Source organism: Lasioglossum baleicum, chromosome 8, assembly GCF_051020765.1.
Source record: "Lasioglossum baleicum chromosome 8, iyLasBale1, whole genome shotgun sequence".
Lineage (NCBI taxonomy): Eukaryota > Metazoa > Arthropoda > Insecta > Hymenoptera > Halictidae > Lasioglossum > Lasioglossum baleicum.
Window position 1 is genome coordinate 3,707,415 of NC_134936.1, and position 26,611 is coordinate 3,734,025.

The 26,611-nt window shown below is 36.3% G+C and overlaps 1 protein-coding gene across 3 annotated transcripts in view; it reads left to right on the forward strand.

The window, feature by feature from the left end:
- The window catches only part of Pcb (Pyruvate carboxylase), a 152,355-nt gene that overhangs the window by 31,981 nt on the left and 93,763 nt on the right, over positions 1-26,611 (forward strand). The window lies entirely within an intron of this gene.

The following is a 26,611-nucleotide window of genomic DNA, read 5'->3' on the forward strand; positions in this document are numbered from 1 at the left end:
CGCTCGACGTTATTCATTCATTTTTGGGGACATTTATAACCATATATGCTATATATTATAAATGTATATAGTCTCAGCTTATGCCCGATGTTAATAATTTTCGAAAACTCACAACCAAAATAACAATATAAAGCCCGAAAGTAGGATACGTATAATTTCATATTACAGCTACTTTCTGTAGCTCTACAAAAAAAGCTACACGTTCCTACATTCTTTGAGTGGCATCTTTTGAAAGAAAACACCATCACACAATAGTCCTGCAAAAATCAGCGCCACGTTTTTCCACGTTTAGCTGATATTAACGTTTAAAGTTTGAGAGCGCATGAAGTTTCAGCAACGAAGCAGGATTCCTGAATAAGTGCGCGGCACTTCGCTAGACGGTTCGAAGGATTATGATCCCTGTACCGAATTGTTATTCTCATAGGAATAAATTCCAACAAAATGATCAATCGCCATGATTATTTCACGTGTATGTAAATACTGTATGTATCCACTTTTTAATTCGAATTAATTTTTAGGATACAGTTACTAATTTTCGAAAGCAAAGTATGGGTATATAAAATAGATACAAAATTTAATTTGAAAACCACTCCGATTACAAAAAATGTAATCATCTAGTGTATTAGAGAAAAATCTGATGTTTTAATGTTCTAACAATAAATGAGTTTTTTGTGGGATACCAATTTTCTTAGCATATTCTTAGAATATGTTTAAATATTTTCTTGCCGGTTCTACAAGTCTAAGATGTTTAACTTTCTGCGTCTCAGCTGTTTGAAAACCATACAAATTTCATTGGAAGTATTTTTTTCTAAATACCATGGATAGAGATATCCGTGCCTATGGGTTCGCTGTCGGAAGAGGCCCAGGAAGGTAGGAATAAAGATCACAGATACTATAGAATACACCACACCAGAAAGTGATCTCGTTTAGCAACAAATGAGTTACACATGCTTTTAATAACTTCGGATCCATACATTAATCTTTTAAGACCAGAACCGAAGACCAAATCACTGCCACTTACTGAACAAGCGCAGTCTCTATTGAAATAGTGTTCATGTATATTATGTAAATATTATTATACTATCAATATAATACTATTCGTTAATAATGTTATTGGTAATATTATTTATACAAAATGATATTAAGCTTTTTGTTTAATACTATTTCAAGTTTGTTTGTCTAATACTATTTAAAGTTTGTTTCTTTAATACTATTTGAAGTTTGTTTGTTTAATTCTATTTCTAGTCTGTTTGCTTAATACTATTTCAAGTATTCAATTTTAGTATGCTGAAATAAGAGTTCGTAATGTAATAAACAATATTATGTATAAACAATTATATTAAGTTCATTGTTTAATATTTCGTTTAATAATATGAGAAGTTTGAAGATTGAGAAGCAATAAAAAAAAAAAGAATTATTCAAAAATATTGAGAATTGCTGAAGTTATGAAGTTTTTTCCATTTTCCCATACGTTCCGACCACTGTGCGGCGCGGCGGTTGCGTATACAGTGCGCAAGCGCGAATTCAAACACGCAATTCGCAACGGCGTACATAACAGTTACGTTTTACGCCCTTCTAATCCTGTTAACATTACTAAATAAATGTTTACATAAAAATACAGGGTGTCCCACATAAATGCGAACTTCTAAATATCTTTCGTATTTACAGTCCTATCAGAAAAGAAAAAAATTTTATGTCGTGTTTTTTAATGAAATTTCAAGGTCACCGATGTTTTTTAAATGGAATGTACTATTTTTTATACCATAGATCAATAGAGTATCAAATTCTGAGTATAAAAGTGTTGACTTTCATATGTCCTAAACCTGATAGTTAACGAGATATTATCCAAAGAAGAAAGAAAATTGTTTCGATAATATCTCGTTAACCATTAGATTTAGGACATATGGAGGTCAATACATTTGTAAGGAATAAGCCGTATTTATTTGTAAAATATGACACGCGGATAACCAATGGTTAACATATGTGTTTCTCGCGAAAGCTCGTTTTGATCTGATCTTCTTTTTACAATTCGTTGGCAATTACAATTTTAGAATTCTTCTGTTCCGATTCTCTATTTTATAAATTTAACTATATATAGGGTTACTTGTTAATACACACATGTACATACATATAATACACACACATCATTCGTACTTTAACCCTATACATTTTAACTCAGAATTTGATAGTCTATCGATTCATGATACAGAAAGTAGATATTTCCTTTAAAAAAAATCAAGGTGACCTTGAAATCTCCTCTATGAATCCACCCACGCAGAAAATGTTTATGTCGCAATGTGCCCCCCTCTGCACCGTGCAAATTTGGTTAATAACATTTTTCCATATTATTACAAATAACGGAGATATTCAAGGTGGACATAGTTATTGCCCCATCCTGTATACAAAACTTACACGGTATAGAGGGGGGCATATTGTAACAGAAACATTTTCTGCGTGGGTGGAGGCATAGAGGAGATTTCCAAATCACCTTGATTTTTTTAAAAGGAAACACCTACTTTCTGTATCACGAATCGATGGACTATCGAATTCTGAGTAAAAATGTATTGACCTCCATATGTCCTAAATCTAATAGTTAACGAGATATTATCGAAACAATTTTCTTTCTTCTTTGGATAATATCTCGTTAACTACCAGGTTTAGGACATATGAAGTTTTAAACTTTTATTTACACTTTTATACTCAGAATTTGATACTCTATCGATCTGTAGTATAAAAAATAGGACATTCCATTTAAAAAAATCAAGGTGACCTTGAAACGTCCTCCACCACTCTACCCACAAGAAAACAATTAACACTACGTAATGCAGCCCGTCATACCAAACAACTTTTGTAGGAACACTTTTTTGATAACGACAACGTCTTCCGAGATATCCTGCTGCTGATGTCACTTAAACAGGACACCCTGTATAAACTACAATGTATTTATATTAGCACAACTCTTCCTTTCAGACGTGTTTACCAACACAACAAAAAAGAAATGGCGTGAATCGGACTATAATGTAACCCGCGAAATTACAAAATTCCCGCTATTTTTGAACACGCCTCGTAATTGCTTGATTATAAACGGATCGTTTGGAGATTACAATTTTTTACTAAAAGAATGATCATCACATTGTGAAGTTGAACATGTTACTACATTTGTGTCGCATTCTTTCCGACTATATTAAGTAATACAAAAAGCAGCGGTGTCTGCAACAAGGTTCAGAGGTCAATAGTTCGGAAGATTATCCGGCAGACGTTCAGTGACTGCGTAATTGATGCACATACAATGACTTTCCCGCTATTTCAAGCATCAAATTTCTGGGTTGACTGAAGTAAGCCTCCATCTAAACGAGGTCGCAAATTAAAATGTTCTGAATATTTCGATTCTATAAAATTGATTCACAATTTATTCAGTTCAAGAATAGGGAGACATGCAGCCGCATGAAAATATGCTACTATCAATAGCTCCGTGAGCAAACAGTTTTCAATAATTGTAATTTCTAATTTTGTTTTGCACTTCGGAACTATATTTACGTTACTGATGAACTTTGACATGCATATTGCCTTTTAGTTGAGTTCTGATCTGTATCGCATATGCTGACCCAAAAATTACATTCACTCAGATTACAATTACATTCAGAGTTGGGAAAATTTTTATTTAAATGATAAATGATAAATGATAAATAAACGTGTGATTGTAATTGTAAACATCAACAAAACTTTTTACTCAAATAAAAGTCATTTAAATAATGACAAAAGTAATCTATTTATTATTATTTCTTACTTGGGGATTGAGGTGGAAATCATATAAATAATTTTTGGTTTTCTATTATTTCTTGTATTTTGAATATACTTGAATAGCGCGTAAATCGCCTCAACTGAACAACCTCATTAATATCACTATCGCTGCTGAGGATAGTTGCAAAGAAAATTTGTTTAATGACTATGAATAGTAAATAATAATTTATTGTAGTATTATTAACACTAAATATTTAATCGCGCGCGAATAATTTGTCAATACATATAATAACTTAAATTGCATGTGTCAATAACAATTAACTTTATTATTTTAAATAATTTATTTATACTTACTCAAAATAATAAATAATTATTTTTGCTTTTTTTTAAATATCCAAATAAAAAATAACTTGTTATTTCAATTTTTGAAACTTTACAATTTATGTAATTAAAATTTGTGTGGCTTGAGTTAGTTGAATATCTGAGGAACAATCTCCCATTATTCGTTTTCCCATTCATGTATCCATAAAGCACTGAAATTTGTCGGAAGTTTGAAATTCTGTTAACACGCTTTCATTTTCCAACGAATTCACTTATTAGTAATTGTTACTTTATTTATATACGCTAACAGATTTTTGTTTTATACAAGTTTTTTTTAGCTAAGTATAAGGTATACTTTTAAGAGTATACCTTAAAAGTACCAAAAAGGTACACTTTTTGTGCTATATACATTTTTTTAGTTATTAATATTTAAAGATTAACCAACGATTCAGTCACTTTCTTTATGATTCTAAGACTTTGATAATGACTTCGTTATACCTTCGGGTGCGATCGGGTGTTCATTTCTGTGCCATTGTGTTCTTTGAAGTTTTCTGATTAAGATGCAAGAACAAATGGCTGCTACTATGTGCTACTCCGCGTTTTATAGTTGATCTACGAAAAAATGAACATCGCGCGCGCGCGAAAATCGCAGCATTTCTCACATCCTGTATGTTCGCATTCGCTATATCTTCTCGTATTAACTTAAATAAATACTAAATAATAATAATAAACACACAAGATATACTAAAATAAGAAAACAGTATACACATGAAATTTAAATAATATACAGGGTGGAGCAATAACTATGTTCACGTTTGAATATTGCCTTTATTTACTTTGAAATCTCCTCTATGCCTCCACCCACGCAGAAAATGTTTATGTCACAATATGCCCCCCTCTGTACCGTGCAAATTTGATTGATAACATTTTTCCATATTGTTACCATATTCAAGGTGGAATGAATCCATAGACGAAGAAGACAAAAAAAAAGAAAAGAAACAAAAAGACCAGATATTTCTGTGAAACATGTAAAACATTTCTTTGCTTGCAGCACGCAATATTTTTGTGTAAAAAATGCATGGAAAACGTGGTGGAGGTGGACGCTAAACCAGATTTATCCGATTAATAATTATTAATTTTTGATTTTATATCTTGAATATTTTTTTATTTTACGATATGCAATATTTTAGGCAAGTTGACTTTAGTCAACTGTATGTATTTTTTGTTAATTTTGAATTCCTGTTTTTAGTTGAAATTTTTGTGGAACGAGGGTGTATTTCATTTTTTTTAATGAAAAATATATCATTATTTTTATGTGAAAGACTTTTATATTCTTGCATATGAAGATATTCGCACTTGCAAACGAAAAGACCTTAAATATTACAATTAATATTCGGTGTGGTCCCACAGACCGCACGCGCCATCTCATGTAACATAATATGGCGCGCCTACTGGCGGGTTAACTATTAGGTTTAGGACATACGAAGGTCAACACTTTTATACTCAGAATTTGATATTCTATCGATCTATGGTACAAAAAAAGGACAACCTGTTTAAAAAAATCAAGATGACCTTGAAATCTCCTCTATGCCTCCACCCACGCAGAAAATGTTTGTGCCACAACATGTCCCTCTCTTAACCGTGCAAATTTTGTTCACAACATTTTTCCATACTATTATAAATAACAGAGATTATTCTTTGTAATAACTATTTTAAAACGATATTTTAAATGTAAATGATTACATTTTTCGATAGTGTCCATAAAATAGACGAATAACGTTAAAATATTGATTATAATCCGCAGTACTTGATTGAAAAATAGCTACAAACTTTACAATCTAATACGCTCCTCTTTATGGACAAATTTTGCACTCCAAACATCTGTTTCAGAAAAAACGATATACAGTACAACAAGTAGAAATCTCAAGCTTTAAAATGGTTGTTTTTTCATCAAATTTTGATAAATTTTAGCAAAGTTACAGCAGTTTCAATATTATATAGTAGAGTTCTTCTTGATTGTACTTTTGGAGTATAAGGAGATAATGTTATCGGCGCCAGGTTCGATCAGTTAAAAATATTGGGGGAACGACTGATGGTGTTTCGTCCTGGACCCGCTAGTGGACTCATCAGTAAGGCTATCTAGCGGGCCCTGCCTTAGACACTGATGTCTGGTGACATCAGTTTCAATATTGATCGAATTTTGAACTAGCTGTGGCCGCTGAAATCGGACATACAGCCCACTGTGCGCTGTATGCTCCTTCTTTAACCAAGGAGGCATTTGACAATCCTTCTTCTGCAATTCTCTTCGCGCTAAGTGCTTGCATCTTATATTATGGGCGTCCAGAACTCTTCTTTTTCCCGTAATTTTCAGGATTTTCTAACAAGCTCATAATAACTTTTCAGCATCTATATACAATTTTTGATATTTGTGTAATTCAATATTGTTCTTCCTTTAACTTCAACATCGTATGTATTTCACATACACTTAGTTTTTGTCCATGACCCATTCTTAACACTTTAGTATGTTGTTTTATTAAATAAGCACGAAAGAACCTGGTACCCACTTTATCAATTACGTTTATGCAATGAATGTTTGCTCTTCAGTAACTTCTGCACAACTGACATATGTAAAACTGCTATTTGTGCTATCATTTTGTCCCGATCGTGGGCCTCAATATTTACGTTTTCATTTCGAATATTCTATTGACGTAACTACTGTGGATGATATTCAGTACATTGTACGTACAGGCATGTCAGAATATGTTGACATATTAAAATATTCATTTCTTCAGTTCATGTACCAAATGAGGAAAAATAGATGTTCGATCGCGGAACTACCAATTTCAAAATGTTCGATTGTAGAGAAATGGGTTCGCGACTGTTCGAATGTTGCCCGCCAAACTAATCTTAGACAACTGTTTCAATTTAAATAACGGATCGTGTGGATAAGGAATTGACTGGAGGAATCGCGTTTCGTTCTAGATCTGTTGGTGAACTCGTCAGTAAGGCTAATCCAACAGATCCTGCCTTAGACGCGCGCAGATCAAACCGTGTTGATCTGTATTGTAGTGAAATGTGCTGATCGTGTATGCAGCAATCACGTGAGACGCTCAAGCAAGACTGGTCAGTGTTACTCGTTCAGAGATTCGGAAGCGAACTGCTGAAAGTACTGGACGTTGGTCTTAGCGAGAGGTCGGTTAGGCTCCTCGTAGGTGGAGAGGTTGACCTTAGACAAGGAAAGGGAAGTCGAATCTATTATAATGAGGGAAAGAACTGTCCGGGTTGGTTCAGTTAACTCGTCGTTTACCAATCAGGACACCCTTAATTGTTCAAACTTCCTTCCATGGTGACTGAGAGGCTGGTCTAGTCGGAAGGAAGAGTGGGGTGCTACCTGGTATGAAGGCAAGAGCGGTAACACTGTCCAACACCAAATTTGATTTCAATATACTGTTGGGTCCTTCTTATAGAGTTTTTTGCGCTGATTCCGAATCTGGTTTTAATTTTTTTCCTATACGTCCAGTTTTTGAGAAAATGGAGTTTTAAAAAAAGACATATTTTTCAACTTTAAACAAATATTGCGATGTTATTATAAAAGATATTGAATTGTTGTTTACAGCAAAAGATTCTGTAGACTTTCCCGAATACAGTGATATCCAATATTAATACATTATGATTGTTTAAACATGTTTAAACAATGATTAAAGACGGAGATGCACCACTTTTGCACCAATTTTTGCGGATATTTTCGAATTTATCTCAAAAAATAAGGGTCCAGCGAAAAATTGAACTATACCACGCGAAAGAGCAGACTTTTATCTTGAGAAACCCCCCTGTGAAGTTTGCATGGTCGACGTTTTTACCGAACCAGAAAGCAAAATATCTTCGCCCGACATGCGTTGACGCCAGTGGTGCTCTTCCACTAGCGCGGTCGTTCGTCGGGATACGGCGCGGCGCGCTGCGGTGAAACGGCGCGTGGCTATAAGCGCGCAATTATGTCAGCTTACTTAAATGTAATATTTTATTAAATGTTATATTATTGTTATTTATTATATATTAGTATATTTATTCTGTATAAATTATTTTATGTATTTTTTAATGTTAGTCTCTCGTTTATAGTATATTTAATACAAAAAATACCTTTTGTAACAAAAAAATAATTTATTCACACACTACACTATTACACTATTTACAATGCTAATATATATGTGTACACTATTCAGATATAATACACTATATCGATTTAATATGGAGCAAACTATTTTAATTATGTATTTAAGTCAATAAAAATAGTCCCGTTTATATTGTGTTTGGACTTATTTTACTCGGAAGAATCTCGAGTGTTCATTGGCACTATAATTACAATACATAGATAAGACGACAATTACTGAAAATAAAATTTTTCAGTCACCGCATTGCAGACTTTCCTTACATTGTATGTATTCCGTTGACCGTAGACCGTCATTTATTTCAAAATATCGTGTTGGTTCTTAAGAAAACTGATGCCAGAGTTCAGTTTCGGCTTTGTGTTTGTTGAAATCAGTCGTGTCAAGCATTTCAAATCTGCATTGCTACGTATAAAACTTCATAAAAAACATTTATAGTTATTTATAGTATTTTAGTTGTTGTGTATATAATATATGTATTTTAGTAGTGTATTATATCTGAATAGTGTACACATATATATTAGCATTGTAAATAGTGTAATAGTGTAGTGTGTGAATAAATTATTATTTTGTTACAAAAGGTATTTTTTGTATTAAATATACTATAAACGAGAGACTAACATTAAAAAATACATAAAATAATTTATACAGAATAAATATACTAATATATAATAAATAACAATAATATAACATTTAATAAAATATTACATTTAAGTAAGCTGACATAATTGCGCGCTTATAGCCACGCGCCGTTTCACCGCAGCGCGCCGCGCCGTATCCCGACGAACGACCGCGCTAGTGGAAGAGCACCACTGGCGTCAACTCATGTCGGGCGAAGATATTTTGCTTTCTGGTTCGGTAAAAACGTCGACCATGCAAACTTCACAGGGGGGTTTCTCAAGATAAAAGTCTGCTCTTTCGCGTGGTATAGTTCAATTTTTCGCTGGACCCTTATTTTTTGAGATAAATTCGAAAATATCCGCAAAAATTGGTGCAAAAGTGGTGCATCTCCGTCTTTAATCATTGTTTAAACATGTTTAAACAATCATAATGTATTAATATTGGATATCACTGTATTCGGGAAAGTCTACAGAATCTTTTGCTGTAAACAACAATTCAATATCTTTTATAATAACATCGCAATATTTGTTTAAAGTTGAAAAATATGTCTTTTTTTAAAACTCCATTTTCTCAAAAACTGGACGTATAGGAAAAAAATTAAAACCAGATTCGGAATCAGCGCAAAAAACTCTATAAGAAGGACCCAACAGTATATTGAAATCACAAAAAAAGTTGAAATTTGTTGGACAGTGTAATTGACGTCGCTCGACGGTTGACTGTCGCCCCTTGACCGTGTCCTTAAAGAATTGAATGTTTAACCTTGGACCGAGCTTAGCGAACGCGGGCGTACACATCTGGGGTTACACATCTGGGGTTGTAATTTATGCCGGCGAGGGTTCTTTAGAGTTGTATCTTGAGTGACCGTGAATATTCTTAACCCGGGACGAAGTAAGTATTCCGAGAATTGCCGGATGTACAAAATAACATTTGGCCGTACCTGAGTGACCGTAGCATAAATAATCTTCTAATCCGAAAAACGGTTGGTAACGGCTATATCGTAAATAAAATACGAAGTCGACCCTTAAGCTCTTTATTTCGCGCGGCAGTACGGTTCACTGCAGATGCCATGGTTGTTTATGTTTAAAGGAGAATTTCCGTTAACGAATTTCTTGCGAGGAAAAACATTTCTTTGTGTAGGACTACGATCCGTTGCGACGGAACAATAGACGATGTGCTATCTTTTTGTCCCGGAATGTAGTTCTATAATTACGTTAATTATATGTATCATACAACGCTGTTCTATAGTATTTTGTAGATGGCAACAATCTCCATAGTATTTCTGCAAACACATGGAATAGGTCAATGATGAGCTTATAGCATAATGGAAGAAAGTTCTCATAACCATACGCCCTACTTGACTTTGCTTGCTGTACATAGTCGTTTCTACGATTCCGTTGTGTGCAGTTGCTTACCTTCAGGTGTGCGTGTCCTAAGTCATCCCTTGTAGTCTGAATGCAAAACTGGAACTCTGTGCCATTGAACTTATTTTGAAATACGTACAGTGGAACTGCGCGTTTATTTATATTCCTTATATCTGATCGAGGCCATGTTCGGTTTCAAATACAGTGACTCCCAAAAATATTTGGACACTACATGACTAACTTTACGGCTTGATAATTCGTTTGTTGATGAAGCAATCGGCCTGGGAATTGTTTCTAGCAATAAAACATTCATTAATATCGATCAAAAATATAATTTTTGACAATATTCATTTTTCTATTTAGCTAATGTAATTCAGCATTATAAAATTTGTTTAATATTTCGTGGCATAGCCATTTTGTTTAAGAACATGTCTTGGTAATCCTTACGTTAAGGGGAGACACCTCGGATGACCTTGACCTTGACATATGTTGTCAGGGACAACATTCTGATTAACGCTCAAGAAGTTTTAGCCGGCGCTCGTTATTTATTCAAAAGTTATAAACAAAAGAAGTTTTCAAAATACAGGTTGTCCCACCCAACTGGAACAGGCTGTACCTCCTAAACGGTCGGGAATAGAGGAAAATGTTATAAGAAAAAGTTGAATGGCATCAGACGGTGCATACTACGAAATTAATTTTATTCACTTTTGTGCATCGGTGCATCAGAAAAATGCTGTGCACTTTTTTAAAAAATGGAAACCTACATTTTTGACTGCACCAATCGATGCAGTTTGTTGTGCTCTACATAAAAGTACTAACATACTTATGCCCTAAACTTATTCGTTAGGAAGTTATCGAAGCTAAAAGTTCTCTAAAGTGCATAAAATGAGTTGCGTAGTATGCACCGTCTGATGCCATTCAATTTGTTCTTATAACATTTTCCTCTATTCCCGACCGTTTAGGACAGGCATGCACAGCTCTTTGCTCTCAGAGCAGCTCCCGTGCTCCCAAGTTGCTCCCCGTATGCTCTCAGAGCAGATCGGACGTATGGAAGGGGAACCCACTAAGCGTGACTTGTAAACAGAGCACGAGAGAAGACGAGTGGGAGGGGCGTGGGGAAGTGGAGAGCGCGCCGGAGTGGTCAGACTACAACACCGTAGACGCCGCCCCCACTCTCATACGCTCTTCTTCTCGTCTTCTCTCGTGCTCCGTTTACAATTGGTGGGTTCCCCTTCCATACGTCCGAGCAAGGTCACTGCTCCGACCCTGCTCAGGAGCAGGGTCGATTGCTCTTGCTCCCAAATCGTCCACCTGTGCATGCCTGGTTTAGGAGGTACAGCCTGTTCCAGTTGCGTGGGACACCCTGTATAGCATTTATTTTAAGTAATGAAGGCTAAAACGAAATACTCTATAGACATATGTTATCAAGGTCACCTTTCTAAGTAACCTCCAAGAGGTTTCAGCTGTCGCTAGTTTTTTATTAAAAAGTTATAAACAAAAGAAGTTTTGGTAATTATTTATAAAGAAGTACTCCTCTCCGATTTTTATGAAATTTAAATATGTTATAGATTTCGACATTTTGAACAACTTTTTCCTGTTCACATATCGGGGGGTCGCTTTTAGTTTTCGAGATATTCGCAAAAAACTATTGCTAATACTGTATTGAACTTTCCGTATTCTTGCACACTGCGTGGCAATGTAAGGCTGCTCCGGAGCGGCGCGGCGTTTGTTTACTTTTTTTTGTAAACACGCTGCGGAGATGAGAGAGAAAACAGGGTCTCACTCTAGTCATACATACAGGGTGAGTCACCAAACGTTACCACCTCAAATATCTTTGTTGTTTCTAAAGATACGTAAAATATGGTAAGGACAAAGTTGAATGGTACAATGGGGCTGACACGATGCAAAAAAAAAATTTTGTTTTTATGTCATTTTTTCAGAGATATGAAGGTGACCTTCATTTTTTTAAATGGAATGAGGTATTTTTTAATACATCAATCGATGCAGCTGGACATTCGTTATAATAAAGTACTAACCTATGTATGTCGAAAAGTTATTAGTTCAGGAGATATTTCAATTTAAATAACTCTAAAATACCATTACTGTCGTACTACGACGTCAGTGTTTACTTACTTATGTAACGTCTTATCACGACAGTAATGGTGTTTTAGAGTTATTTAAATTGAAATATCTCCTGAACTAATAACTTTTCGACATACATAGGTTAGTACTTTATTATAACGAATGTCCAGCTGCATCGATTGATGTATTAAAAAATACCTCATTCCATTTAAAAAAATGAAGGTCACCTTCATATCTCTGAAAAAATGACATAAAAACAAAATTTTTTTTTTGCATCGTGTCAGCCCCATTGTACCATTCAACTTTGTCCTTACCATATTTTACGTATCTTTAGAAACAACAAAGATATTTGAGGTGGTAACGTTTGGTGACTCACCCTGTATATGTATACATATAAGATGAACTTTTTTCAATTTTGAGAGACTACTCCTGGATTTTCTCTCCGCCCCCCCCCCTAACCATAACTCACTCTGTTCGCATAATCATTGCATTGTAGCTGTCATCCAGAATTTGAACTAGTAACGGAAAAATCATGCAAATTGTAACTCCGCCTTTTGTTTGTATAACTTGGAATAATCGTTTCGGTATAGATTTATATAATTTTTTAACCACGTTTCTGCTTAACAATACCCAGTTTCGGTCAATACAGGTTTTTAATTCGTCGGGGGTTCGAATTTGTCTTCCGCCGGCATATACCGATTTGGCTAAATGGGCACAGCAATTTTCTACAATATTTCAATCTGGAGACCTGGCTGGCCACTCCAAAATTTGAATATTTTCCCGTGTAAAATATACTTTTACAATCTTCACGGTATGAACACTTGCATTATCTTGCTGATAAATAATGTTTTTGCCCGCAATTTTTACAGCATGTTTCTTCAATTGTTCGTCGATTAATCTAATGTATAATACTTTGCACTATTCATTTTTCCACTTATAAACTTAATGACCGTGTTTCCATAGTACTCAATTCCCGCCCACACCATTACTCCACCAGCACCGAATTGTCGACCGCATAAAATTTTTTGTTCTTTACGCAAATCGTGGAAATAACAACGGTAGCCATCCGGTCCATCTAACATAAATCTCCTCTCATCATTAAAGATAACTTTTCGCCATTTTTCCTTTCAATGAACACACTTCTCAGAAAATTATAAACGAGCTTCTTTATGTTGTTTAGTTAGCGGTGGTTTGCGCATTAATTTTTGGCATTTTATGTATTTACATTCTTTTATAATACGTTGTACATTACGTATCTTACTCAGTATTTACTTCAGCTTCTGCTGCAATTTCTCTTGCAATAGCAGCAGAATTTGATGCAGTTCTTAAAATTGCACCCCGTTGACGATCAGTTGTCACTCTTGGACGACCTGCGTTATTTCTTTCCATATTCATCTACATTTTTTAAAATAGTAAAAAGAACTAATCTTCTATCACGGATAATATAAATTATGTAAAATCGAAACGCCTCTATCGTGTTCGAGGATTTTCAAGTTAATCTAAATTCCCAATCGCAGTCGCAGTGTTCCCGGTGGGGTTTATCACGTTGACGAGTTTTGGCACATTGAAAATTTTGTTATCACTTTCGAATAAATCATGTGAGAGTAAAACGATCGATCACTGCATTTTCTTAACTCAGTTGAAGGTTTTCATTAAAAAATTCAACAATTTGCCGGCGAAAATGAGTCAACTTCGACTCGTATTCTGTCCGTATAAAATGATAACTTCATAGTACTCGAATAGGTTTCTATTTACGGGACGTGTTGTATGTACATATATATGTATATTTATGAACGGCTTCGGCGGTTTAACAATTGTGGGAATTGTGTTGATGGAAACGAATGAAGTTACGACGTATACGAATCAGTTGTGTTACATACGGAGAAGTTTCTCCGCGTGCATTTCGATCAGAAGTTTTCTAATTTCTCTCCTGTTTCGAGCTTTTTCCTGTACAATATTGCCGCTGGTTCAGGGGCAATTAACGTTCTAGTTCGTAAACAGTAGTTCGTATAATTTACATCCGTAAAACACACATATCGTTAACACGTATGTTTTGATCTAGCGACACTGCTCGGGGAACTTCTTGTCATCTCACCACAGTACAGATCTCTGTAAAAAATATTGTTAAATTCGTGATTACTCACATTTCATCAGCATTAATCCTGTTTGGATGAATCTATAGTTTATTTGGATAAACTATTGATTAATTTCGTACTACATAATGTACTTCATACTGATTTAAAAAATGAGAAGACGGACATTTAGGTACTTCTTTACGAAGTGGTTAAATTTTGACTATGTATGAAATGCGTTTTTAAGCGACGCCCTTTTCATAAACACTTCTGATAAAGACAATGGTGGATACTGGTTTCTAATACTCTGATGGAAAGTTGTCTGCCAACACTTGCTTCTACTTTTTTGTGTGTTGTATATACAAAATACAATCTCCTCTCTATCTGTCATCAAAATACAACAAAAAGTAATACTTACACCTTGTTTTGTAAGGCAAAGTCAGTATAACTCAGCCAATATAAGTGAAATCTTTCCAATAGTTCCATGAAAAATTTATATTAACCCTTAGCACTCGAATGGTGACTCTGAAAGAGAGAGAGAGAGAGAGACGCACCACTAAAAATTGCTGTACTATTATTCAAAGTATTGTTTACATTATTAACTATATCGATATCTAATCAATTACTAAACATTCAGGTATTGTATGAGGTATTATACCAATTTCATATCCATAAAATTTCAAAATTCATAAGGAATGGAAGTTTAATTTTCCAGTTAAAATAGCTCCGAGTGCAAAGGATTAACCCAAATTTATTTACCATTATCATGTAACAAATGACAAATTCATGACATCTTTCGTACCATTAGGTAGGTGCGATAATTAACAGATTGATAAGTATCACGTTTGAAAATAACAGATTCAATGAACGTTAATTTTATAATAACATCATTGTAGAGTTTAGACGAGTCCATCTAACAATTAGAAGAATAATCGCGTGTGCCACTTTTCGGGAACACAAGTAAATTTTTTAAATGTTGATGCGAAAAATTGCAATGGCCAACGGTGTCAACTGTTTGGTTATGCTACTTTTTGTACCTGAGAATGTGAAAAAGGTTTTAGCATCACTAACATCTTCTTGAATGTAACAATATGTTCTTCAGTGAGCATAAAGAGGCATAGTTATTTAAGGTCGACCAAAGTCGTAAATAGGTGGAAGCTGTATCTTTTTATTAGGTAATGAAATGTTTGTTTGAGTGACCTTAGCCCTGTAAACATTGCGCAATTCTTGTAGTTTTTATAACGTTCCGCGTACGTTACAAAGTTACCTACATTTTATGTAGTAGATTTATTAGATTCGTTAATATCTCTTTTCTGTGTGGTTATGGTTACATTTCTTTACGTTTCAAATGATCAAATTTTAACTTGTTTGATCGGTATTCTGTTTATCTGCATATAGACATATACATATGTATGTATAAGACCATTTAACATCCTTATGTAACGCAAACATACAAGAAGTCATGAACGTAAGTTCCTTTTCTGCAGGAGAAATATTGAAAAAAACTATTTTTATATTTTTTAATCTACGCCATACTTTTGAAAAAAATCTAACAAATATGAAAAGAATAGGTGTAACAATTCTTGGTAATTGTTTAGAAAGAGGGTTTCCTCTCAGATTTTGATTAAATTTAAATATGTTATAGATTTCTACGTTTTGAACAACTTTTTCCTATACATGTTATCGCCGCTCGATTTTAGTTTTCGAGATATTCGCAAAAAAACTGTCGCTTATACAGTATTGAATTTTTCGTATTGCTGCACGCTCCGCACCAACGAAAGCCTGTCCCGGCACGGCGCGGCGCGGCGTTTAAGTACATTTTGCTTCTAAACACGCTGCGGAGATGAGAGAGAAAACAGGGTCTCACTCGGGCCATATATATATATTTTGAGACACCCTGTATATATATATCTATATATATATATATACAGGGTGTCTCAAAATTAGGTCCGGAGCCGAAAATGGGAGGTTCCTGAGATCATTTCAAGCGACATTTTCCTTTGAAAAAATGTCGTCCGCGGCTTCGTTAACGAGTTATTAACGAAAAACACGGACCAACCAGAGCGCGAGCTAGACGCGTGCAGCCCGGCGCGCCGGCAGCCGAGTGTCGGTGGCACGCCGCGATGTCGTAACGAACAAAAGTTTCTCGATGATGTGAATCTTCACCAATTTCGATAAGCTTTGGATATGTTGTCAATACCATGATTCTGAACAACATTTCCCTTCACAGTTTCTGTCGATCGGCTTTAGTTTACGACATTATTGTAAAAATTTGTAATTGTAAATCGATCGATGTACTATTTCCTATCCGATTTCGATAATCTTTGGATATGTTGTCAATACCATGATTCTGAACAACATTTCCCTTTACAGTTTCTGTCGATCGGCTTTAGTTTACGACATTATTGTAAAAATTTGTAATTGTAAATCGATCGATGTACTATTTCCTATCCGATTTCGATAATCTTTGGATATGTTGTCAATACCATGATTCTGAACAACATTTCCCTTTACAGTTTCTGCCGATCGGCTTTAGTTTACGACATTATTGTAAAAATTTGTAATTGTAAATCGATCGATGTACTATTTCCTATCCGATTTCGATAAGCTTTGGATATGTTGTCAATACCATGATTCTGAACAACATTTCCCTTTACAGTTTCTGTCGATCGGCTTTAGTTTACGATATTATTGTAAAAATTTGTAATTGTAAATCGATCGATGTACATACTATTTCCTCGCCGATGTCGATGAGCTTCATTTCAAAGGAAAAAGATATTTAAAACATCGAATTTATAACATATTTCAAAGTCATCGAAATCGGTGAGGACCCACATCATCGGCAACTTTACCCGAACGATAGAAGAAGCACAAACTTATTGAATTAAAAACTCACTTATTCAGCCGTAAATCCATTTGACTACCACATACAACCACCACACTTTTACATAATCTTCGAATCGGTGTTTTCGAGAATCATGTGATCCTCGAAAAATCAGTATCTCCTTGGGAACGATTTCATTTGTTTTAAACGACGCCTTCATCGAATACATTGTACGCTGGGAGAGCACAGTTTCGCGCGGCATCGCGAAGAGCATCGAACTCTTTCCGCGTCGGAGTAAGTAATTTCGTTCGATATCGATACGAGTTATAAAAGTGTGCTACGAGTTCAACAATTATGTAAAAGTGTGGTGGTTGTATGTGGTAGTCAAATGGATTTACGGCTGAATAAGTGAGTTTTTGATTCAATAACTTTGTGCTTCTTCTATCGTTCGGGTAAAGTTGCCGATGATGTGGGTCCTCACCGATTTCGATGACTTTGAAATATGTTATAAATTCGATGTTTTAAATATCTTTTTCCTTTGAAATGAAGCTCATCGACATCGGCGAGGAGATAGTATGTACATCGATCGATTTACAATTACAAATTTTTACAATAATATCGTAAACTAAAGCCGATCGACAAAAACCGTCAAGGGAAATGTTGTTCAGAATCATGGTCTTGACAACATATCCAAAGCTTATCGAAATCGGACAGGAAATAGTACATCGATTGATTTACAATTACAAATTTTTACAATAGTATCGTAAACTAAAGCCGATCGGCAGAAACTGTAAAGGGAAATGTTGTTCAGAATCATGGTATTGACAACATATCCAAAAATTATCGAAATCGGATAGGAAATAGTACATCGATCGATTTACAATTACAAATTTCTACAATAATATCGTAAACTAAAGCCGATCGACAGAAACTGTAAAGGGAAATGTTGTTCAGAATTATGGTATTGACAACATATCCAAAGATTATCGAAATCGGATAGGAAATAGTACATCGATCGATTTACAATTACAAATTTTTACAATAATGTCGTAAACTAAAGCCGATCGACAGAAACTGTAAAGGGAAATGTTGTTCAGAATCATGGTATTGACAACATATCCAAAGCTTGTCGAAATTGGCGAGGATTCACATCATCGAGAAACTTTTGTTCGTTACGACATCGCGGCGTGCCACCGACACTCGGCTGCCGGCGCGCCGGGCTGCACGCGTCTAGCTCGCGCTCTGATTGGTCCGTGTTTTTCGTTAATAACTCGTTAACGAAGCCGCGGACGACATTTTTTCAAAGGAAAATGTCGCTTGAAATGATCTCAGGAACCTCCCTTTTTCGGCTCCGGACCTAATTTTGAGACACCCTGTAGATTCCGCGAGTTCGGTGTAAAATCTATTAGGCAGTGATAAGGTTGCTCCGAGACCCCCGCTTTGCCAGTGCGTTAACACCGTGCATCTTAGTTTAGGTAATATCATCTTTCAATTCTTTCTATTCTAAATTCAATTCATTCGCGACAATTACACAATTGTAACACGAAGTCTTATAGTCAGAATATATTTGTGTTCTTTGATAATTAACGCAAATTCATTAAACCCATAATTATTGTCCAATATCCTAATCAAGTAATTGAACGTCCCCACACGATACAATCTTACCGCTCGGATTGTATTAATTAAATTATACTAGTTACGAGGCTTACTAATTATCCTAACGACTCCTTGATTTCGCATCAGGTTCGTTCGCGACATTCCAATTGTCCAAACTGAGATTTATCCAACCCAGTGGCTCCCCAATTTCGCATTGGGTTCGTCCACATCCTAACAGCTCCCTGATTTCGCATCAGGTTCGTCTGTGCTCTTATCCAACATACCAGCGGCTACCCAATTTCGCATTGGGTTCGTCCGCGTCGTTATACAACCTCCTAGCAGCTCCCCGGTTTCGCATCAGGTTCGTCTGCGCGTCGTTCCTAGTGACTCCCCAATTTCGCAATGGGTTCGTTCACGAAGTTTCACCTTCCTAGCAGCTCCCTGATTACGCATCAGGTTCATCTGCGTTTTACTCAATTCCTAGAGGCTCCCTGACTGCGCGTCAGGTTCGTCCTCGCTGTCTACAATCCTAGCGGCTCTCCAATTCCGCATTGGGTTCGTTCGCGTACCTTAACTTACAAATTGATACCATTTTCGTAGGGTAACAACCCTTCGCCGGCCATTCGTGCTGCTCGTGGCCCTGGCTCGTAACACTCCATCAGATCAACAGTTCCTGAGATAAAAATCCCAGTGTGAGGCTCATTTTCACCAAAATGGGCAAAAATGGCAAATTTCGAAGGCCTGTAATTTCTAAAAACGTTCGAAACCAGCAAAATGATGACTTAAACACCCTCTAATTTCACACGGACTACAACACATTGTAAGATAGTAATATTCGAGGGAAGTTTGATAATATTTATTCCGACTTTTCTACAACTGCTCCGGAAAAAGACTGACGGCTCTCCGTTCGGCGTTGCCCACGGAGCCTCGGCCGATCGTCTTTCTTACAACATTCGTTCATTTCTTCAAGCGACACTCATTTGTTTAACATCGGACATTCACACACACACACACTCACACATACATTCCCGTCTTTATCACACATGCATTCCCGTCTCTATCCCTACACTCGGCCATTCCTGACCTAGCTCCGACCTCGAAGCATTATCCATGTTACTCAAAGTGTTTACGTCATTCTCGTCTATTTCATTCTCGTTTATTTCATTCTCGTTCATTTCATTCTCGTTTATTTCATTTTCGTTTATTTCATTCTCGTCATAAAATCTTACATCCTTCCACGGTCGCATGTTTTTCGCCTCCCATACTCCTTGATATGGTTTTTGAGAATTTTGAAGTCCCTCTGGATCGACAACCACATATCTATCGTTTCTTAATTTTTTATGAATCATATATGGGCTTTTGAATTTAGGAATTAATTTCTTTGATGTTCCAGGGGTAATTTCAAAGTTCTTTAACATGACTAAATCATTCTCCTCGTATTCATTTGCTTTTCGTCTTTTTTGGTCTACATATTTTTTATTATACGACTGTTTTTCCACAATCTGTTTAGCCGCTTTTTCTCGCAAATCCTTTATTTCCCCCATTTTCTTCTCTCTAACCGTATTTTCCACATACTCCTTTATATCATCTACAACATTCCCTTTCTGCTTTACTCCGAATAGTAACATACTTGGTGTTTGCCCCGTGGACTTACTAATTGTATTATTTAACGCGAATTCTACACCGTCAATCGTCTTATACCAATGTCTGTTTGTTTCGTTATCGCTTAATTTCGCTAACATAGGCACAAGTACTCGATTAACCCTCTCTACCTGTCCATTCGCCTGTGGAGATCCCGTCGCAATTTTAATGTGTTTTATATGTTTTGATTCCATAAAATTATGAAATTCGTTTGATGTGAAACATGCTCCCCGATCCGATACCAGCACGTTTGGTCTGCTGTAATTCCGAAAATATTCTAACAGACATTGTGTCGTTTCTTTACCAGCAGTTGTTTTCGTCGCATATAATTTCACAAATTTTGTAAACCCGTCTACAACTACTAAAACATGTTGTTTTATAGCTCGGTTCTTATCAATAGGGCCTACATGATCCACGTGGATTGTCGCAAATGGTACATTTCCTTTCGGCACAATATGCAAATACCCTTCACTTTTACCTGATACTGGAGAAAACGCGATACATTTCAGGCAATTTTTTACGTGCATCTGTACTTTCTCCCACATTTTCGGGAACCAATAATTTTCCAAAATTATGTTACACGTTTTCTCCTTTGCTAAATGTCCCATTTCGTCATGATATTTAAAAATTACATTAGTTTCCATTTGCCGAGGTACATAAAATAACAGTTTTCCGTGTCTCTTCCTATATACTAATCCGTTTCTTAGTTCGTACATTTTGTCCTCCCGGCACTCTAATCCATCCCGTATTTCTATTATTACCGGATCCTGGTTTTGGCATACTACTAGGTTCCATTCTAACGGGTTGTCCTCAATGACCATTATTATTGAATTCTTTCGACTTAATGCGTCAACATGTCTCATTCTAATTCCGGGTCTGTGTTCGACCGTATATTCGTAATTCATTAATTCTAACACCCATCGAGCAATTCGCGGATTTAACTCCTTCTTTTTTAACGTTAACGTAAGTGAATCACAATCAGTTATTAACTTAAATTTAACGCCTTGTAAATAAACTCTAAATCTACGTAACGCATATATAATCGCCAACGTTTCTAATTCAAAGCTGTGGTATCGACTCTCGGTGTCTGTGCTTAATTTTGAAAAATAAAAAATGGGATGAAATTTTCCATCTGATTTCTTCTGCATTAGGGTTGCACCGAACCCTTTGGCACTCGCGTCACAGTGCAGTTCCGTTTCGTCTCTCGGACTATAAATTGCTAATACCGGGTAGCTTGTTAATTTTTCTTTCAACGTCTCAAACGCTCTTAATTGGTTTTCTCCGAAACTAAATTTGACGTTCTTTTTTAATACTTCATACAACGGTTTAGCAATTGACGCAAATGATTCTATAAATTTTCGGAAAAATGAACAGAGTCCGAGAAAACTTTGGATTTCGCGAACCGTTCTTGGGCAGGAAAAATTTCGTACTGCTTCAATGCCGCTTTTTGTCGGTTGAATGCCCTTCGCTGATACCAAATAACCTAAATATTCTATCTCTGTCTGCAAAAAAAAACATTTGTCTAGTCGTAACGTGATTTTATTTTCTACGAACAATTTAAATATCCGTTCCAATACCCGAAATTGCTCTTCTAACGATTTTGTTGCTACTAATATATCGTCCAAGTACACCGTAACATTACCGGCTTTAATTTCTTCTTCTAATACTGTATTTATAAATCGCTGAAACGTAGCTGGACCTGTCTTTATCCCGAACGGCATGCGTGCACACTCAAATAACCCAAACGGGGTGATAAACGCTGTATATTTTATTGATTTTTCCGCCACCTTGATATGGTAATAGCCGTCCTTCAAATCTAATAACGTAAAATATTTCATGTTTGCCAACGCATCAATCTGCTCTTCGATCTGGGGTAAAGGATAATTTTCGCGAATCAACATCTCATTTAACACCCGATAGTCGACACACATGCGTATTTCTCCGTTTTTTTTCTTACTAATACAATCGGTGACGCATATTCCGAATTACTTGGTCTAATGTATCCCTTCTCAAGCAAACTATCTAATAATTTTCTTAATTTTTGTTTGTCGTCATATGCTAACCTGCGTGACATAGCATGAAACGGTTTCTCCTGGTTCAATCGTAGCGTTAATTCTTGTTTTACGGCCGGTTCAGCCGGTCTCTCCGGATACACATATTTTTCAATAAATAACTCTTTACACTGTAACTTCGATCCGACATCAATATTCGAGTTTATATTGATTTCTTCGGTGATCTCACGCGAGTCTTCTATCGCGATGTTCAATATATCCGGAACCGCTTCGCTTTCGATCGACGGTCTTAATGACAATTCAAATTTTCCTATCAGTACGTCCCGTCCTAATAATGCCGATACTTTAAATGTATTTTCCTCTACTACAAATATTGGAATGTTTTCTTTAACTTTGCCGTACAAACTAACGCGAGCTTCAATCATTCCTACAATTTTAATCGGCGATTTATTTACTCTCACATAGTTTACTTTACTCACGTCAACCGGAAGAATTTTTTCTTTATCTACAAATCTTTCCTTGATCATGCTAACCGGACTTCCTGTATTTAACTGTGTGTCTAAATTTAATACCCGCCGTATTTTCGCATTATCTAATTCAAAAATGACAATCTCACGACATTCCTCCTTGCTCGCTGGTTCCTCGTAGACATTCGCCACCTCCGGTTGCGCCGTCTCGTTCTCCACCTTCGGTCTCCTGTTCTGCTGGTTCTCTGGACAATCTCTCGCTTGATGCCCCGTTTTGAAGCAGTAGAAGCAGGCTCCTTTCTCGCGTACCGGTCTCTCGCAGTCTCTCGATATCTGTCCGTAACCGTTACAATTATAACACTTTACTGGTTCTTTTACGTCCATCTTTCGCACTCTATTCTCCTGCCTAGAACTCGTTCCCACACCACTTATACCACTCGAAACACTGTATTCCTTCCGATGCAGATTTCTTCCTTCTGTTTCCAAAGTGATTCCTTTGAACACCTCCAACAATTCCGCTTTCTTTTTAATTTTGAGCATTTTCGCCTGATTCCTCAAGCCTCGTTCTGGGATGCCCTCGATGACAATTTCTATAACCTCTTCTTCGTTGTCCATGGGTACACGATTTTCTAGAATCGTCTTGTCATAGAAATAGTTTCCGAAAGTCTCAGTGTATTGCCACGTCCGACCCTCGAATTCTTTTTTCCGTACAAGTCTCGTTGGGCGATGATCAAAAAATTTCTTCATTTCTTCCAACAATTCATCTAGGCTTAAATCGCGGTGTTCTGCCCGCGAATGAAACCACGCTGCCGCTTTGCCTTTCAGCTTCGTTGTCATTAATAATTGGCCCATGTTGTCGCTCAAGTTGAATACTCTTACTACATGTCTAATTTGTCTCTCCCATACAACGAAATCGGTTCCTTCACTGAACTCGGCGAGTGATTCGCTGATCGTCTTGAGGCTGACTTTTTCTGTGGATAGCACCGGTGGTTGACTGCCCAAAGCTGCTTCGCGTCTCGTCAATTCTCTTTCTCGTTCTAAAATGTCGATTCTCTCGGCCAATAATTCGCGTTCCCTCCGTACGAGTTCTAACTCCTGCCGTGCGAGTTGTTCGCTCAAACGTGCGTTTTGTAATTCTGACTGGTTTTGCTCGTCGTTCACCTTATCGTTTGGTACGACGTTTCCCTCTTCTTCCATCCATCGTCCTTCAGGATCTGCTTCCATTAGCCTAGCCAATAATTCGTTCTTTGATCCTGACGTACTCAAATTCTTCGTTCTTAAAATTTCCTTCAGCTCCGCGACCGTATACGTACTCACTCCTCTGAACATTTCCGCACTGCGTTACATTACTTCGCTCACAAAATATTAACCGATTACCAAATCACGCACTGTTGGACGTATTCCTCAGCTATTACGGTAAAATTTTATTTCCGATATTCGAAAACCCGAATGAATCACACTTTACTTTATTTGCGCCGACTCGATCCCACTTCTGATTTGTAAGGTAGTAATATTCGAGGGAAGTTTGATAATATTTATTCCGACTTTTCTACAACTGCTCCGGAAAAAGACTGACGGCTCTCCGTTCGGCGTTGCCCACGGAGCCTCGGCCGATCGTCTTTCTCACAACATTCGTTCATTTCTTCAAGCGACACTCATTTGTTTAACATCGGACATTCACACACACACACTCACACATACATTCCCGTCTTTATCACACATGCATTCCCGTCTCTATCCCTACAATATTTCATTTAGAACAAAATCGACGAGGGTGACTTCATAAAGTGTTCGATTTGGCATGGAATGACCCTATTGCAATTACAATCTCGCACGTTTATTTATTATTTATTATTTCAATACAAAGAACCCTGCACTAATCATATGGAAAATCTATCCCGGTAAAATCAGTTGGATTTTTCATATGTTGTAGCTTACGATCTACTGAACAAAAGATGTAATGGGCACAAAGCTCAATAATGAACAGTTGTCGAGTTATCACTGTCCAACAAAATTCAACTTTTTTTATGATTTCAATATACTGTTGGGTCCTTCTTATAGAGTTTTTTGCGCTGATTCCGAATCTGTCCTTAATTTTTCTCCTATACGCACAGTTTTTGAAAAACATGTCTTTGAAAAAAAAACATATTTTTCAACTTTAAACAAATATTGTGATGTTATTATAAAAGATATTGAATTGTTCTTTACAGCAAAAGATTCTGTAGACTTTCCCGAATACAATGATATCCAATATTAATACATTATGATTGTTTAAACATGTTTACACAATGATTAAAGACGGAGAGACGCCACTTTTGCACCAATTTTTGAGGATATTTTTCAATTTATCTCAAAAAATTAGGGTCCAGCGGAAAATCGAACTATACCACGCGATAGAGCAGACTTTTATCTTGAGAAACCACCCTTTCAAGTTTGTAACGTCGACGTTTTTTTCGAATCAGAAAGCAAAATATCTTCGCCCGATATGAGTTGTCACCAGTGGCGCTCACCACCAGAACGGTCGTTCGCCGCTCCGTATCCCGTCGCTGCGCCGTATCCCGTCGCTGCGCCGTATCCCGTCCCGAGCGCCACTGGCGGAAACTCATGTCGGGCGAAGATATTTTGCTTTCTGGTTCGAAAAAAACGTCGACCATGCAAACTTCACAGAGGGTTTTTTCAAGATAAAAGTCTGCTCTATCGCGTGGTATAGTTCGATTTTCCGCTGGACCCTAATTTTTTGAGATAAATTGAAAAATATCCTCAAAAATTGGTGCAAAAGTGGCGTCTCTCCGTCTTTAATCATTGTTTAAACATGTTTAAACAATCATAATGTATTAATATTGGATATCATTGTATTCGGGAAAGTCTACAGAATCTTTCGCTGTAAAGAACAATTCAATATCTTTTATAATAACATCACAATATTTGTTTAAAGTTGAAAAATATGTTTTTTTTTCAAAGCCATGTTTTTCAAAAACTGTGCGTATAGGAGAAAAATTAAGGACAGATTCGGAATCAGCGCAAAAAACTCTATAAGAAGGACCCAACAGTATATTGAAATCAAATTTGGTGTTGGACAGTGTAATCAATCAAACATGACAAATTCTAACTGCCGAATACTGAAATCAGAGACCACTACAACAGAATCCAAATAAGTAATACATAATAAGATCATTTTTTAATTAATCTATACATACACGCACGCAGACAAACACACACACACAAAGCAGAGAGAGTTTGGAGTCAAAAGATACCACGGGAGTGACGAACCGTGGGGTCCTTATCGCCGCTGTGACACACAAAGATTTTTGTGAAAGATTTCTGTTCACAGACCTTTTCAAGGTCATTCAAAATTCAAAAATAATGACACCACCTAACAGATTTTATGAAACCCTACTATTTTTGTTTCAAACATTTTTCCAAAAAATAAATACTTCCCGAGATTTGAGTATTCGGCAGCTCGAATTTGTCATGTTTGTCTGATCATAACTCGATAACTGTCCATTATTGAGCTTTGTGCCCATTACATCTTTTGTTCAGTAGATCATAAGCTACAACATATGAAAAATCCAACTGATTTTACCGGGATAGATTTTAGATATGATTAGTGCGGGGTTCTTTGCCCTGATTGTGCATTAAGAAACAAGATCGATTATAACTAACGAGGTAGTTAAACTCTGCTTATGCAATTGCATATGCATTTAATTGGA